Below are 18,588 nucleotides of genomic sequence, written 5' to 3'. Positions count from 1 at the left end.
GCACTTTCACTGTAATTTTCTTTGAGCCATAATATTGTTTTCGCCAATGCTAACACAAAGTACGAACTCATTTACTTTCATTACGGCACAACCAGCTGAACGTGTTTCTGACGGTGGTGGAACGACAAATGCAGATTTCCATAGGAAACAAACTGCACGTAGAGGTGGACACGGTCGCTAAGGATAGATCCATACTTGTCCTGATCCACTGTGCCTCCCAAAGTGACGAGACAACACGAACTCTATCTTGGTGATGGCGAGACTGAGGTGGGTTCCATCTATCAGGCTTCCGAGGATACGAACCGGCCTCATTTAATCGTCGCGAAATGGCTGTGGCAGAGTCTCGTTGCAAAATCTGCAGGTATCTCTCTAGGGATGAGATGTCTGTTCCTTTCCGTCATTACGTCTAAGTATCGATCCTCCTGCGATGTGGTGGTCCATTTACGACCACCGCCATGTTTTCACACAGCATTTCCACTTTTTGTCGTTGAGGAGACACTGCTGGTAGCCCCTCGGTTCATTTGCGCGTTCAGCAGGTCAGTCGCAGGTCTTTTCGCCCTTAGGCATCTCCGCAGCCGTTGTTCACACCTGTCATCTATCGCCCGTGATGTACCAGAGTTGCGTCGGCGGCTGGTTGACAGAGCGCTATTTTGGCACATTATACTTTTACCATGATGGCACGCGAACTGTTTACTAACTTTGCTGTTTGAGAAATGTTGGCACCCCTGGCCCGAAAGCGATTGATGTCGTCCCCTCTCGACGTCACACTGCGGTGTTTCTTGCGTCCCCCCGGCACGTGTTACACACTGAAGTGCCAAAGAAACTGGTAGGGGCATGTGTGTTAAAATACAGAGATATGTAAACAGACAGAATACAGCGCAGCGCTCGCCAACGCCTACATAAGACAGCAAGTGTCTGGCGCTGCTGTTAGATCTGTTACTACATCTACATCTACATCCGTACTCCGCAAGCCACCTGACGGTGTGTGGAGGAGGGTACCTTGAGTACCTCTATCGGTTCTCCCTTCTATTCCAGTCTCGTATTGTTCGTGAAAAAAAAAATGGTTTACATGGCTCTGAGCACTATGGGACTCAACTTCGGAGGTCATTAGTCCCCTAGAACTTAGAACTAGTTAAACCTAACTAACCTAAGGACATCTTTTCTCTCCCTCGTGATGACTGGGTGTTGTGTGATGCCCTTAGGTTAGTTAGGTTTAAGTAGTTCTAAGTTCTAGGGGACTGATGACCATAGATGTTAAGTCCCATAGTGCTCAGAGCCATTTGAACCATTTTTGAACCTAAGGACATGAACATGCGACCGTAGCGGTCTCGCGGTTCCAGACTGCAGCGCCTAGAACCGCATGGCCACTTCGGCCAGCTGTTCGTGGAAAGAAGGATTGTCGGTATGCCTCTGTGTGGGCTCCAATCTCTCTGATATTATCCTCATGGTCTCTTCGCGAGATATACGTTGCAGGGAGCAATATACTGCTTGACTCTTCGGTGAAGGAAGTTCTCGAAACTTCAACAAAAGCCCGTACCGAGCTACTGAGCGTCTCTCCTGCAGAGTATTCACTGGAGTTTATCTATCACCTCCGTAACGCTTTCGCGATTACTAAATGATCCTGTAACGAAGCGCGCTGCTTTCCGTTGGATCTTCTCTATCTCTTCTATCAACCCTATCTGGTACGGATCCCACACTGCTGAGCAGTATTCGAGCAGTGGGCGAACAAGCGTACTGTAACCTACTTCCTTTGTTTTCGGATTGCATTTCCTTAGGATTCTTCCAATGAATCTCAGTCTGGTATCTGCTTTACCAACGATCAACTTCATATGATCATTCCATTTTAAATCACTCGTAATGCCTACTCCCAGATAATTTATGGAAATTAGCGGCTTCCAGTTGCTGACCTGCTATTTTGTAGCTAAATGATAAGGGATCTATCTTTCTATGTGTCGCAGCACATTACACTTGTCTAAATTGAAATTCAATTGCCATTCCCTGCACCATGCGTCAATTCGCTGCAGATCCGCCTGCATTTCAGTACAATTTTCCATTGTTTCATCCTCTCGATATACCACAGCATCATTCGCAAAAAACCTCAGTGAACTTCCGATCTCATCCGGCTGCTGCTACAATGGTAGGTTGTCAGGATCTAAGTGAGTTTGAACGTGGTGTTATAGTCGGCGCACGAGCCATGGGATAGAGCATCTCCGAGATAGCGATAAATTGGCGATTTTTCCCGTACGACCATTTCCTGTGTCACCATTTCACCAGTGCATCGTGAATATTGGGAATCCCGCAAAATATCAAATCTCCAACATCGCTGCGGCCGGAAAAAGATCGTACAAGAATGGGACCAGTGGCGACTGAAGAGAATCGTTCAACGTGACAGAAGTGCAACCCCTCCACATGTTGCTGCATATTTCAATGCTTGGGAATCAACAGTGTCAGCAGCGTGCGAACCCTTCGACGAAATGTCATCGATATGGGCTTGTGAGCCGAAGACCCACTTCTGTAACCTTGATGACTGCTTACGCCTCGTCTGGGTCTCTCAACGCCAGCATTGGACTGTTGATGGCTGTAAACACGTTGCCTGGTCGGACGAGCCTCGTTTCAAATTGTATGAGGTTGATGGGCGTGTGTGGGTATGGAGACAACCTCATGAATCCACGCACCCAGCACGTCAGCAGGGGACTGTTCAAACTGGTGGAGCCTCTCTAATGGTGTGGGGTGTGTGCAGCTGGAGCGATATGGGACGCCTAATACATTTACATACGACCCTGACAGGTGACACGTACGTAAGCATCGTATATGGTGACCAGCAATCATTCGTGTCCATTGTGCATTCCGACGCACTTGGGCAATTCCAGCACGACAATGCGACACCCCACAGACGTCCAGCATTGCTACATAATGAGATTTTCACTCTGCAGCAGAGTGTGCGCTGATATGAAACTTCCTGTCAGATTAAAACTGTGTGCCCGACCGAGACTCCCCCAGCCTGTGGCTATCCCATGTCTCCGCATTATCCTTTCTTTCAGGAGTGCTAGTTCTATAAGTTTCGCAGATGAGCTTCTGTAAAGTTTGGAAGGTAGGAGACGAGGTACTGGCAGAAGTAAAGCTGTGAGTACGGGGCGTGAGTCGTGCTTGGGTAGCTCAGTTGGTAGAGCACTTGCCCGCGAAAGGCAAAGGTCCTGTGTTCGAGTCTCGGTCCGGCACACAGTTTTAATCTGCCCGGAAGTTTCATTGCTACATAATGTCTCCAGGGACGCTTTTCTTAGATGAAACATTTCCGCTGGGCACTAAACTCCCCAGACATGAACATTACTGAGCATACCTGAGATGCCATGCAACGTGCTGTTTGGAAGAGATCTCCACCACCTCATACTCTTACGGATTTATGGACAGCCCTGCAGGATAGATGGTGTCAGGTCCCTCCAGCACTACTTGAGATATTAGTCGAGTCCATGCCACGTAGTGTAGCAGCTCTTCTGAGTGCTCGCGGGGGGCCTATATATTAGGTAGATCTACCAGTTCCTCTTGCTCTTCAGTGTATATTCTCCACTGCCTGTGATGCCACACACCGTCTGTGACTCGATGTTGGAAGTTGACATCGAACATAGGTGGAGATCACATAATGTGAATGGACAGTGACTGTAAGAACAAGATCGTTCCTATCGTATTTGCATGTGGTGCTTCATGTGATAACATTGTTTCTGATGAACATTCTCCTTCGATTACTGGTCTCAGTTATCTAAGAAGCATTCGAGCCATTCATATACATGGTGTTTCCGTAACAGTGTGCAACAATTTAACAGGACATAGAGGATGCTCCACAGAACAATTTGCGGTGGGGAACCTGGGGTAGGGGAAGTCAGGTTAAGTAGACAGGGAAGTAAACATGTCTACCGCTTAGTATTCCAGCTTATTTACAACTAACATGCGTACAAGTTCGCACGCACTCTTCTGTTTATTTACATGTACATTCATTATTTCCTGCAAGGAAATAACGAGGAGGAGCATGATTACTAGGAAGTGATGAGATAGAAAATTTTGGTAATTTGTGGTAAGTACACTACTGGCCATTAAAATTGCCACACCAAGAAGAAATGCAGATGAAAAACGGGCATTCATTGGACTACTATATTATACTAGAACACACATGTGATTACATGTTCACGCTGTTTGGGTGCATAGATCCTGAGAAATCAGTACCCGTAATAACGGCCTTGATACGCCTGGGCATTGAGTTTAACAGAGCTTCGATGGCGTGTACAGGTACAGCTGCCCATGCAGCTTCAACACGATACCGCAGTTCATCAAGAGTAGTGACTGGCGTATTGTGACGAGCCAGTTGCTCGGCCACCATTGACCAGAAGTTTTCAGTTGGTGAGAGATCTGGAGAATGTGCTCGCCAGGGCAGCAGTCGAACATTTTCTGTACCAAGAAAAGCCCGTACAGGACCTGCAACATGGGGTCGTGTATTATCTTGATATGATGTGGGGTTTCGCAGGATCGAATGAAGGGTAGGGCCACGGGGCGTGACACATCTGAAATGTAACGTCCACTTTTCAAAGTGCCGTCAATGCGAACAAGAGGTGACCGGGACGTGTAACCAATGACACCCCATACCATCACGCCGGATGATACCCAGTATGGCGATGACGAATACACGCTTCCAATGTGCGCTCACCGCGATGTCGCCAAACACGGATGTGACCATCATCCGAAAAAATGAGGTTTTGCCATTCGTGCACCAAGGTTCGTCGTCGAGTACACCATCGTAGGCGCTCCTGTCTGTGATGCAGCGTCAAGGGTAACCGCAGCCATGGTCTCCGAGCTGATAGTGCATGCTGCTGCAAACGTCGTCGAACTGTTCGTGCAGATGGCTGCTGTCTTGTTGCAAACGTCCCCATCTGTTGACTCAGGGATCGAGACGTGTGTGCACGATCCGTTACAGCCAAGCGGACAAGATGCCTTTCATGTCGACAGCTAGTGATACGAGGCCGTTGGGATCCAGCACGGCGTTCCGTATTACCATCCAGAACCCACCGATTTCATATTTTGCTAACAGTCATTTGATCTCGACCAACGTGAGCAGCAATGTCGCGATACGATAAACCGCAATCGCGATAAGCTACAATACGACCTTTATCAAAGTCGGAAACGTGATGGTACGCATTTCTCCTCCTTACACGAGGCATCCCAACAACGTTTCAGCAGGCAACGCCGGTCAACTGCTGTTTGTGTATGAGAAATCGGTTGGAAACTTTCCTCATGTCAGCACGTTGTAGGTGCCGCCACCGGCGCAACCTTGTGTGAATGTTCTGAAAAGCTGATCATTTGCATATCACAGCATCTTCTTCCTGTCGGTTAAATTTCGCGTCTGTAGCACGTCATCTTCGTGGTGTAGCAATTTTAATGGCAAGTTGTGTACTTAAGCGTCCAAACTGCTGAGGTCATCGGTTCCTAGGCTTTCAAACTACGTAATTTAACATAAACTAACTTACGCTAAGAACAACACACACACACACACACACACGCAAAAGGCTGTGGGTGGTCTTGAACCTCCGACTCTGGGAGCAGCGCGAACCCCGACAAACGCTTGAGACCGCGTAGATACACCGCGCGTAGATGAGGTAGGTTTTGTTTACTTTACTTGTCGCTATGACTGCTCTGTTGTACCGTATTTTACATTGCCCCATCAGATATCGTGCTGTGAATCAACGACAGATCCGTTCATCCCTCAGTGCTATTCAGAGACGTAGGATGGAGTAGGATGGACCAGTACCTATAAAGTTTCGCAGAACTCACTGACATGCACGATGTATGTGGGAAAGTGCGTTGCAATGCTCTTGCAGCTGAAAGGTCGGTAAAGGGAAAGATTTCCTGACAGGCCTCATTCGTCACTACGAGTGTTTATTTCTACCGATCATCGAATGGGGGGTCCGCAGCTCGTGGTCGTGCGGTAGCAGTCTCGCTTCCCGCGCCCGGGTTCCCGGGTTCGATTCTCGGCGGGGTCAGGGATTTTCTCTGCCTCTTGATGACTGGGTGTTGTGTGATGTCCTTAGGTTAGTTAGGTTTAAGTAGTTCTAAGTTCTAGGGGACTGATGACCATAGATGTTAAGTCCCATAGTGCTCAGAGCCATTTCAACCATTTTTGACGAATGCGGGAGACTGGTTCACTGGAAAGAAGAGACGTGGGACTTGGCAACATGAGGACCACTCGCACGGCCGATTTTGAAGAGGAGATGCTGGTACGTGTTCCAGCAGATCCCACTACAAGTACTCGTCGTACAGAGCGAGCCGGCCGGAGTGGCCGAGCGGTTAAAGGCGCTACAGTCTGGAACCGCAAGACCGCTACGGTCGCAGGTTCGAATCCTGCCTCGGGCATGGATGTTTGTGATGTCCTTAGGTTAGTTAGGTTTAACTAGTTCTACGTTCTAGGGGACTAATGACCTCAGCAGTTGAGTCCCATAGTGTTCAGAACCATTTGAACCATCGCACAGAGCGTGAATTAGTCGCTGCACATACTAGCGTGTGGAGAGTACTCCACGAACAACAATTACACCCGTGTCACTCACAAAGAGTCCATGCAGTGCTTGCACCGTGGGTCGCATTGTGTCAGTGGCTGTTCCAATTGATTGATTTCTTAATCGACGGGATTTCCTCCAGATCGAGCTGTTTACTGACAAGGTCTCATTTGATCGTGGTGGTATTTGGAACAGCAGGGACAGCCATGGCTGAGATGAAGAAAGCCGTCACGCTGTAGTAGAGTCACACCATTAACCCTAGGACGCCTAAGGGGGGGGGGGGGGAGGGGGTTCGTTGAACCCACAATTTTTTTATGTCCCCTGATTTTGCCCAAGTAACTTTCATACCACATATTCCGTTTGAGTTATTGTTTGTTGGCTATTTTATGAAACGTTAGTGTCAATATATTTTATAGAAAATTCCTGCTTTGAAAGAAAAAATAAATAAACTTATTATGGGTCCAACAACCCCCCCATAGGCTTCCATGCTGTAGAAAATTTCCCTTAGTAGGATTTCGTATTTCTCATCTCTACAACAATGCAAGTTAGTTTCTTGTTGGTTGGTATTCTTGATATTCACAACAATCGCTTTACTTGCAGAGGAAGTGATTGTTGATGTCAATGAGCTGTTATTTATCTTGTAAACTTGCAGTGAGTTAGTGCAGTTCCAAACACGTAGGCCTCCAGTAGCTTTGGTGTCCTACACAGCAAAAACGAAACCAAGTAAAAACTTACTGATTTTGTCAACAATGCACCAAGATAAAGGCACTGTTGGAGGAGAGAAGAATAAAACAGAGATAAATGCATATTATAATTCCGCTAAAGGTGGAATTGCTACCATTGATCAAATGGTGCGTATGTACACCTGCAAGAGGGGAACAAAGAGATGGCCTCTATCTGTATTTTACTCTCTCATCGACATTTGTGCTATCTATGCAACCACCATATTCATCCAGCAACATCCAAGATCGAATGACAAGAAACACAACAAACGGAAACTTTATCTTCTGCAAGCTGGGATGGAGCTAGTGAAATTGCAAGTAGAAGAAAGAAGTGACAACAGAAGTACGTCAGCCTCCTGCAGGGAAAGGTCGGTGCCATATTTGTGTAATAAAAGCTAAAACAAAGAAGCAGAAGTACAACAATCTAAGTAAACCAAAAAAGTATTGTGGACAGTGTCATAAACATGTGTGTACCACACATTCATAAAAAATTGTGAAATGTGCCTCTTGCCTTGAAGTTGACTCAGAGTAGTCTATTGTTTATGAACACATCTGTATTCTCTGTTGTAATATGTCAAATTTTTTCCACTCAATCCAATATTTATAACAATTAACAACATTTATAAACCGATGCCTTAGTTAAAATACATAAACCATTTTGAAAGTTGTAATTGTTCGTCAGAAAACTTATTTAATACCTGTGGGCTCGCCGAACCAACCCCCCTCCCCCCCCCCCCCCCCCCCCTTAGGGAGCCAAGTTAGAAAAAAAGGCTTGGGCGTCCTAGGGTTAAGTATGTTTTGCTGTGAGGCATTGTAGGTGACAATCTCATTGGGCCATATCTTCCACCTAGCCATCTGAATGGCCTACGATACTTGAAGTTCGTGCTAAGTGTTCTACGTGAGTTGTTGGCGAAAGTATCCTTGGCTGTTCGTGAGAGGATATGGATATAACATGACGGTGGGCCGGCTCACTTCAACGAGGAAGTCCACTACCACCTCAGCGCTGTATTCCCTGGTCGCTAGATTGGAAGGTGAGATCCTATTCCGTGGCCTGCGAGGTCACCTGACCTGAATCACTCCGATTATTGCCTATGGGAATATTTAAAGTTATTCGTGTATGAGACCCCAGTGGATACGGAGATAGAATTAGTTGCCAGAATTATGACTGCCTCTGATGTGCTTCGAAACACACCAATGATGAAACTTCCTGGCAGATTAAAACTGTGTGCCAGACCGAGACTCGAACTCGGGACCTTTGCCTTCCGCGGGCAAGTGCTCTACCAACTGAGCTCCCCAAGCACGACTCACGCCCCGTCCTCACAGCTTCACTTCTGCCAGTACCTCGTCTCCTACCTTCCAAACTTTACAGAAGCTCTCCTGCGAACCTTGCAGAACTAGCACTCCTGAAAGAAAGGATATTGCGGAGACATGGCTTAGCCGCAGCCTGGGGGATGTTTCCAGAATGAGATTTTCACTCTGCAGCGGAGTGTGCGCTGAAAGGTCCCGAGCTCGAGTCTCGGTCCGGCACACAGTTTTAATCTGCCAGGAAGTTTCATATCAGCGCACACTCCGCTGCAGAGTTAATTTCTCATTCTGGAAACATCCCCCAGGCTGTGGCTAAGCCATGTCTCCCCATATCGTTCCTTTCAGGAGTGATAGTTCTACAAGGTTCGCAGGAGAGCTTCTGTGAAGTTTGGAAGGTAGGAGACGAGGTACTGGCGGAAGTAAATCTGTGAGGACGGGGCGTGAGTCGTGCTTGGGTAGCTCAGTTGCTAGAGCACTTGCCCGCGAAAGTCAAAGGTCCCGAGTTCGAATCTCGGTCCGGCACACAGTTTTAATCAGCCAGGAAGTTTCATATCAGCGCGCACTCCGCTGCAGAGTTAAATTCTCATTCTGGAAACATCCCCAGGCTGTGGCTAACCCATGCCTCCGCAATATCCTTTCTCCCAGAAGTGTTAGTTCTGCAAGGTTCGCAGTTCACTGATGTAGATAAAAAAGTACACTACAATGTGATTTTACTGCTTTTATCTCCTTAAGCTGGCTTCTCCGACCCCAGATTCCCTGCCTCAAATTGTTCGGTGGAGCATCCTCTATGTCCTGTTAAATTTCTGCACGCTCTTACGGTAACACCGTCTATATGGAAATTTATTTCGTGTGATCGGACATTCGTCAACAGTTTACATTGTGGCACCGTATCAAACACTTTCAGGAAATTTATGAATACGGATTCTGCTTGTTGTGCTGTGGTACGTTTCACAGAATGTCATGGGAAAACAGTGCAAGTTATGAGTACTAAGAGCGATGCCTTCTGAGTCTGTCCTGATTTGTGTTGTTCTGTCTCGAGAAAATTTGTTATATTTGAACTCAGATTGTGTTGAAAAAATATGCAGCAAACTGATGTTCAGGGTATCAGACTGCAATTACGTCGGTCCTTTCTTCTCCGTTCTTTTATACGGAAGTCTGCTGCGCTTCTTTTATAGTCGCTTTGGACTTTGCCCTGGGAGAGAGATTCGCTGTAAATGCAAGCTAAGTAAGGGGCCAAACCGAACTGGCATTCCATTTGGACGCACAACTTACTTGTTTTCAACTCTTTCAAATGGTTCAAATGGCTCTGAGGACTATGGGACTTAACATCGGAGGTCATCAGTCTCCTAGAACTTAGAACTACTTAAGCCTAACTAACCTAAGGACATCACATCCATGACCGAGGTAGGATTCGAACCTGCGACCGTAGCGGTCTCGCTGTTGCGGACTGAAGCGCCTAGAACCGCTCGGCCACCACGGCCGGCTCAACTCTTTCGGTTGCTTCTCTGTTCCAGGGGAGACTATTTGCACTGCTCCATGCGTGAGTTGGAACGCCAGTGAAGCGACGGTACGTTTGTACGATCCGCCTGCGTGATTGATCTCCTAAACGTGAAATTTAAACGTAAGCGTTTCCTTTTGGTATCTTTATTGCCACACTAGTTTGTTCAACGAGTGACTGGATAGAAGCGATGTTACGTAGGACCAGAGTTTTCTTGGTTATCATTTACTAGTTGTATGCTTCACTCATAGATCTGGTCACGGACGTATGAATTTCTGCTACCTATTACCTGTCGACATTTTCGAGTCGTTTGTTGAACTATGAGTGGCACATTCTCAGCTTCCTCACCATATTTCCGAATTTTATTGTTAAGCCACGGTGAGTTGCGGACAGCAAAATGTCACTACGAGAATATTATAAAATGAGAGGGTCAAAGAAGGGGAGCGAAAATGGGTGGGGAGGGAACGGGCGAGCGGAGAGCGGGTATACGGAAGGTTGTGGTCGAGGGGATGACGGAAGTAATAACAGGGTTGCTGGTAGGGGAAGTTCAAATGGCTCTGAGCACTATGGGACTCAACTTCTGATGTCATTAGTCCCCTAGAACTTAGAACTTCTTAAACCTAACTAACCTAAGGACATCACAAACATCCATGCCCGAGGCAGGATTCGAACCTGCGACCGTAGCGGTCGCTCGATTCCAGACTGCAGCGCTTTTAACCGGTAGGGGGAGTGAGTATAAACTATACATTACTTTGGGACAGAGCAAAGAACCGACTAAACCGAAAATCGAATTGTTCGTTCAACACTTTATCCGGCTCCTTTATTTTGCTCTTAAAAATCCTAAATTCCTCCAAAATTTCCAACTGCCTACCTTTCGATGCCTGATGCAAAAACTTCAGTGTGTTATCTACAGCGTGATTTACAAAGATATCGAAATATTTTAACATTTTATTCTACAAGTAAAACTAAACAAAAAAGTTCAAATAAACAGAGGTCCACAGATGTTTACAATAATAAAAGATACTGCCTGAAATGTAGCAACTTTGCTAATAGGAAGCCATCGCAAAACTGTACGAGGTTCAAGCAAAGCATGATATCCTTTTATTTCGTTGTTATTGATCTGGTGTATCTAATGAAACATGTTCCAGGCGTGTTCCTGCATCAATTTTCCAGAACATCGAGGGAAGGAAAGAAGTAACTTCGTAAAACTTTTGATTTATTAACTACTTGGCCCAATTTGTTTTTTAAATTCCAGACAACTGCACAAACTTTTCAACAGAAGTTGTAGAGAATTTACTTTTGGAAAAATTATGGTAATAACGTTAACTGAAACTGTATCAAAGCGTCAGATAACATACCGGGTGGTCAAAAAGTCAGTATAAATTTGAAAACTGAATAAATCACGGAATAATGTAGATAGAGAGGTACAAATTGAGTCACGTGCTTGTAATGACATGGGGTTTTATTAGAACCAAAAAAATACAAACGTTCAAAAAATGCCCGACAGATGGCGCTTCATCTGATCAGAATAGCAATAATTAGCATAACAAAGTGAGACAAAGCAAAGATGATGTTCTTTCAGGAAATGCTCAATATGTCCACCATCATTCCTCAACAGTAGCTGTAGTCGAGGAATAATGTTGTGAACAGCACTGTAAAGCATGTCCGGAGTTATGGTGAGGCATTGGCGTCGGATGTTGTCTTTCGGCATCGCTAGAGATGTCGGTCGATCACGATACACTTGCGACTTCGGGTAATCCCAAAGCCAATAATCGCACGGACTGAGGTCTCTGGACGTGGGAGGCCAAGCATGACGAAAGTGGCGGCTGAGCACACGATCATAGCCAAACCTGCCCGCGTAAGAGATCTTTCACGCGTTTAGCAATACTTTTTTTTTGTTCTAATAAAACCCCATGTCATTCCAAGCATGTGTGTCGATTTTTACCTCTCTGTCTACATTATTCCGTGGTTTATTTAGTTTTCAAACTGATACTGACTTTTTGATCACCCAGTACTTTTATCAATACCATAGCACACCTGTATTCATGTTAAACCGAAAAAAAAACGAAGTTCAGTGTTAAGGAAGTTGTACAGTGTACATACAATTTCACAATACATTCACAATAAATGTTCTACAGTGCCTCCACCGAGTTCATTGCATTTAGCTGCGCGTGTATGAACAGATTTTCTTGCTCGTTTCAGTTTCACATGGGTGTTCTTAATTTCGCCTACTTCTCTGGATGTTCTGGAAAACTACTGCAGATACACATCTGGGATATGCTTTATTAGACTCATCAGACCAATAACAACAAAATAAATGGAAGTCGTAGCTTTACTTTAACATCGTACTGTTTTGCGAAGGCTTCATATTAGCGAAGTTGCTAAATTTCAGGAAAAATCTTTTATTAGGCGTAACTCCGTAGCTAAACAAATGCGGACCTATGTTTATATGAACTTTTTTCTTTAGTTTTACTTGTACAATAACATATTAAAATATTTGCATATCTTTGTGAGTCACCCAGGATAGTGCCAACCCTATGAGCCTCAGTTTTTAGATGCTTTCCAAAGGCTATGAGAAGGACCCACACGTTCTTTAAAACGATGGTTACAGAAGGTTTTAATAAGTGCAGGAGGTTTCCTATATCCTGATAGGACGGCCCCTTCCCTAGGATTTCTTATGACAGTGGAAGGAGTAGACTGCCAGTTATGCACATGCGTTCTAACCGTTCGTTTCCACAATTTTGACGTGGTTTTTGCATTTTCGGAAATGCCATATTTGGCTCTGTTACATAAGTCTTGAAACAATATATTCAGTATTTTTGGCACGTGCTTAAAAAAAGTGAAATTGATAGTACCTCTATTTTACATGAGTGTAAATTTGGTTTTCTGCCCTGTAGGATAATTTGAAGATGGGTACGGGACAGAAACTAGTCGTCGAGTGAATACAAAAAGTGAAATTGGCAACTCTGGTTGGTTTTTAGTTGTACGGATTATCAGAAGTTGCTGGCCCACAGCCATTGCAGCACGCCGGAGGTTCGTAAATACGAGCCACGTCAGATTTAATGGGATCTGTATGCCTATGTGGAGAGAAGGCTGAAATTTGCAAACGTATGTACAGCTGCAAAATGCTAACGCGAATTCTTTACAAACGAATGGAAAAACTGGTGGAAGCGGACCTCGGGGAAGATCAGTTTGGATTCCGTAGAAATGTTGGAACACGTGAGGCAATACTATCCTTACGACTTATCTTAGAAGAAAGATTAAGAAAAGGCAAACCTACGTTTCTAGCATTTGTAGACTTAGAGAAAGCTTTTGACAATGTTAACTGAAATACTCTCTTTCAAATTCTGAAGGTGGCAGGTATAAAATACAGGGAGCGAAAGGCTATTTACAATTTGTACAGAAATCAGATGGCAGTTATAAGAGTCGAGGGGCATGAAAGGGAAGCAGTGGTTGGGAAAGGAGTGAGACAGGGTTGTAGCCTCTCCCCGATGTTATTCAATCTGTATATTAAGCAAGCAGTAAAGGAAACAAAAGAAAAATTCGGAGTAGGTATTAAAATTCATGGAGAAGAAGTAAAAACTTTGAGGTTCGCCGATGACATTGTAATTCTGTCAGAGACAGCAAAGGACTTGGATGAGCAGTTGAACGGAATGGACAGTGTCTTGAAAGGAGGATATAAGATGCACATCAACAAAAGCAAAACGAGGATAATGGAATGTAGTCGAATTAAGTCGGGTGATGCTGAGGGAATTAGATTAGGAAATGAGACACTTAAAGTAGTAAAGGAGTTTTGCTATTTAGGGAGTAAAATAACTGATGATGGTCGAAGTAGAGAGGATATAAAATGTAGACTGGCAATGGCAAGGAAATCGTTTCTGAAGAAGAGAAATTTGTTAACATCGAGTATAGATTTAAGTGTCAGAAGTCGTTTCTGAGAGTATTTGTATGGAGTGTAGCCATGTATGGAAGTGAAACATGGACGATAACTAGTTTGGACAAGAAGATAATAGAAGCTTTCGAAATGTGGTGCTACAGAAGAATGCTGTAGATAAGGTGGGTAGATCACGTAACTAATGAGGAGGTATTGAATAGGTTTGGGGCGAAGAGAAGTTTGTGGCACAACTTGACTAGAAGAAGGGATCGGTTGGTAGGACATGTTCTGAGGCATCAAGGGATCACCAATTTAGTGTTGGAGGGCAGCGTGGAGGGTAAAAATCATAGAGGGAGACCGAGAGATGAATACACTAAACAGATTCAGAAGAATGTAGGTTGCAGTAGGTACTGGGAGATGAAGAAGCTTGCACAGGATAGAGTGGCATGGAGAGCTGCATCAAACCAGTCTCAGGACTGAAGACCACAACAACAACAACAACATGTAAGAAGATACAGTTCAGTCGAAGATGTCTCCAGAATGGAAATATTCCGAAATATGCGAAGACGACTGTCGGCAACAGGTCACGAACTGCAGTGCCATGAGGTTTAGGAGTGAAACTAGGATGGCCCATGGTACAGAAGACAAACATAACGGAGAGCTTCATTTTTTGTATTTGAGATGCCGCTTACTTTGCACATACGCCTCCAGAGCGCGATGTACAAACAGTTTAAACTTTTCCCATAAATCCACTACGTCTTTCATTTTGGAACAATTGGATATCTGCCCTTTCAGTGGTGAATAATCTCCCAGCCATCTTAACGGATTTGACACCATAACCAGTAATACCTGTCACTATATTGACACTGTCTATAAAATGAGGCCAGTTTGTCGTGTCCTATTGACTTCAACACTTCCTGTTAACTCGCAAATATGTACATCTACTTTCTGTATCCTCTCAATTCAAAGTTTCACTGTCTCATTGTGCTTTTGTGAAATTGTACTCAGTTGCTGCCGGAAAATCCTCGCGCATTGCTGAAGACCTTGTATTAATCGCTCACATGTTAGTGCGTTCGTCAACTCTTCATTATATTGAATAAACGTTTAGCTATTCGCAACAGGTGGTCATCCGTCGAAAACCTGATCTTTGCCGCTCCTTCCAGATCGTCGAAGAAAGACAATACGTCCTCAGTCAATTTTGCCAATGAATTGTGACTACATTGGAGGTGACTGGATCCTCCAGTGGAGTAGCCAAACTGGATGACTACCTGTCTTCCCACATAGCAACCATTTGTCTACTCGGGCATGGATGCGTGTGATGTCCTTAGGTTAGTTAGGTTTAGGTAGTTCTAAGTTCTAGGGCACTGATGACTTCAGCAGTTAAGTCCCATAGTGCTCAGAGCCATTTGAACCATTTGTCTATACTTCCTTGCTTAATCGGGCTTCAACTTAGCTACCTGACTTATCAACGAATCACTGTGGACTTTTCACCAGCAATACACATCCAGGTACACTACAAACCGCACTGCTGTTATTTAGACTGACGCCATCATATCGTAGGACATCTAGTCCTACCACCTCGATGCAGAATACAGATGGAAACCATTTCTGATGCCCTACATTGTAGTCTCAATCAAAGCTTGTAGGACATCTAAGGACTTGCGATATCAACATTCCAGAATTACTCAATCGATAGCAAAAGTAGTGAAGTATTCTTTGTTCACAGACTCCAGCACTTCCAGAAAAATTTGAAATTACGTGCTATGGCTACTGTAGATTATCAAAAAAAAAAAAAAAAAAAAAAAAAGCAAAACGCATTTGGAATGATATTTTCACTCTGCAGCGGAGTGTGCAGTGATATAAAACTTCCTGGTAGATTAAAACTGTGTGCTAGATTAAGACTCGGACTCGGGGCTTTTGCTTTCGCGAGCAATTGCTCTACCAAATGAGCACGCCAGACAAAACTCACGACCTCTCCTTACAGCACCTTGTCTCCTACCTTCCAGACTTCACAGAAGCTATTCTACGAACCTAATCTCGTTCTTGAAACATCCCATAGGTTCGGCTAAGCCATGTCTCCGCTATATCCTTTCTTCCAGGAGTGCTAGTTCTGTTAGGTTCGCAGAAGACCTTCTGTGCAATTTGGAAGGTAGGAGACGAGGTGCTTGTGTAGCTCAGTTGGTAAAGCACTTTTCCGCGAAAGGCAGAGGTCCCGAGTTCTAGTCTCGGTCTGGCACACAGTTTTCATCTGCCAGGAAGTTTCAAAACGAATCTAGATTGTAGCTTCTACTTTCTTTGTTTTACGTCGCCACTGACTTTATGTAAATACGTTAGAATCAAGACAATGTACAGGACAGGTGGGCTAATGCAACACGTGTGTCAGTATTCTTTACCAATCTGTGAAATACCAGGTGTAACTTTCCTAGTCTTTGAGAGTTTATGGCACCCACAAACACATGTGCGATAATGTAAGAGATATCTGCACACGTGAAAGGTCATGAACTAAGATTCAATTTCTTACTCATCGATGGAAGGAAACTGAGATATGAGGTGGTATATCAGATTACACAGATCATAACAACAGACACCTGCTTGGACGAGGTTTTGTTTGTGAAAAGCGTTATTTGTTTCCACAAAGTGATTATGGCCAATGAAAGTGAATCAAAAAGATAATTGCGCAGAACACTATTCCTGTTCCACATGGTTCGATATTAGGTCCACTTTTATTCACAATGTGATTAAAGGCTCAGGTTGAGAGACATAAGCATGACCTCTTAAAGGAGAACATAAATAACCTGCAAATATTGATGCAGTTTTATGAGTAAGTGTAACGAAAAGTTTTTTGGAAGGCACAATAATGTTACATCATTTCTAACAGATTAAATAAAAAATTAGTCTCTACAGGGAATCATATACCTCTGTTGGCAAATGCCTTTCCGAGACAGATGTCTGAAATACTCCTCTGTGATGATGACAAGGGGGATATTGAGTCAATAATTAAATCATTGAAGACTAAGGACACTCATGTATATTATGCAGTGCGTAGCAGAATATTAAGGTACTGTGCTGCACATGTTAGCTCTCTACTTAGCCATATTTGTTATTTTTCCTTTAAGAATAGTCAGTTTTCTGAATGATTAAAGTACTCAGTAGTAAAGCCACTTATAAAAAGGGAGAAAAGGGATAATGTAGACAGTTTGAGACTATTTCCTAAAGTTACTGAAAAGGCTGTGTACGCAAGTATAATTGATCATTTTATATCACATAATTTGTCATCACATGTACAATTTGGCTTTAGAAGTGGTTTAACAACTGAAAATACTATATTCTCTTTTCTCTTCAAGTAACTGGATGGATTAAATAAAGGGTTTCGAACGCTACACATATTTTTTTTTTTTAATTTTACTATGGCGTTTGATTGTGTTGATCACGAAATATTGCTCCAGAAGTAGGACCACTATGGAATGTGGGGAGTTACTCACAATTGGTTAACCTGTTACTTTAATAACAGACAGCAAGAGGTTGTTATTTACAGTGTTGAGAATGGTTATGGTGTGGGGTCGGAGTGGGGTACAGTCAAATGGGGGGAGGGGGGGGGTGCCACAGGAATCACTGCTAGGACCACTCCTGTTCCTTATATACATACATGGTATATCCTCTAGTATTACGGATAATCCTAAAATATTTCTGTTTGGTGATGATTCTACGTTGGTAGTAAATGATGTTGAGTGCAACATTGGCTCCGTTTCAAATAGTGCAGTTCATGACTTAAGTTCATGGCTTGTGGAAAATAAATTAACGCTAAATCACAGTCAGACTCAGTTATTACAGTCTGTAACACAATTCAACATTACCCGACGTTCTAATTTCACAGAATGGGCATATGATTAGTGAAACTGAACAATTAAACTTTCTCAGTATTCAGATAGATAGTAAACTGTCATGGAAATCCCACGTTCAGGAACTTGTTCGAGACTTAATGCTCCCATTTTTACTACTCGAATGGTATCTGAAGTAAATGGTCGTTCGACACGAAAATTAGTCCACTTTTTCATTTGCTTATGTCGTATGGTATTTTATTTTGGGGTAACTCTCCCCATTCTAAAAGAATGTTTTTGGCTAAGAAACGGGCAGTTCGGTCACTACGTGATGTGAGTTCGCGAGCCTCTTGTCGACCCCTATACACTAGCCACGGTATTTTGACACTGGACTTTATATATATATATATATATATATATATATATATATATATATATATATATTCTTTACTGTCGTTTCTTGTTAACAATATCAGCTTATTCCCATATTCCCAAGAGTTAGCAGCTTTCACGCAACTAATATTCGGCAGAAATGCAATCTGCATTTGGATCGGAATTCCTTAACTCTTGTGCAGAGAGCTGTCCAGTATCCTGCTGCACCCATTTCCAGTAATCTACAACAAGAATTCTAAACACTTAGTAGTAATCCACACGTTTACTTACACTTACGTTATGACTTTTTTGAGTTCATACACATTTTATTTTTTATTGGCTATTACTTTTTTGTTGTAATTTCATGTACTGAAACGTTTCATGAATCTGGTGATTTGCTCCTCTGTTTGGTGCTATGGAACTGAACATGTAAATAAATAAAAAGGAAGGATACACTATGTGATCA

The sequence above is a fragment of the Schistocerca serialis genome, chromosome 12 (genome assembly GCF_023864345.2).
Source record: "Schistocerca serialis cubense isolate TAMUIC-IGC-003099 chromosome 12, iqSchSeri2.2, whole genome shotgun sequence".
Lineage (NCBI taxonomy): Eukaryota > Metazoa > Arthropoda > Insecta > Orthoptera > Acrididae > Schistocerca > Schistocerca serialis.
The sequence above is the reverse complement of the archived record's forward strand: the minus strand, read 5'-3'. Positions refer to the sequence as shown.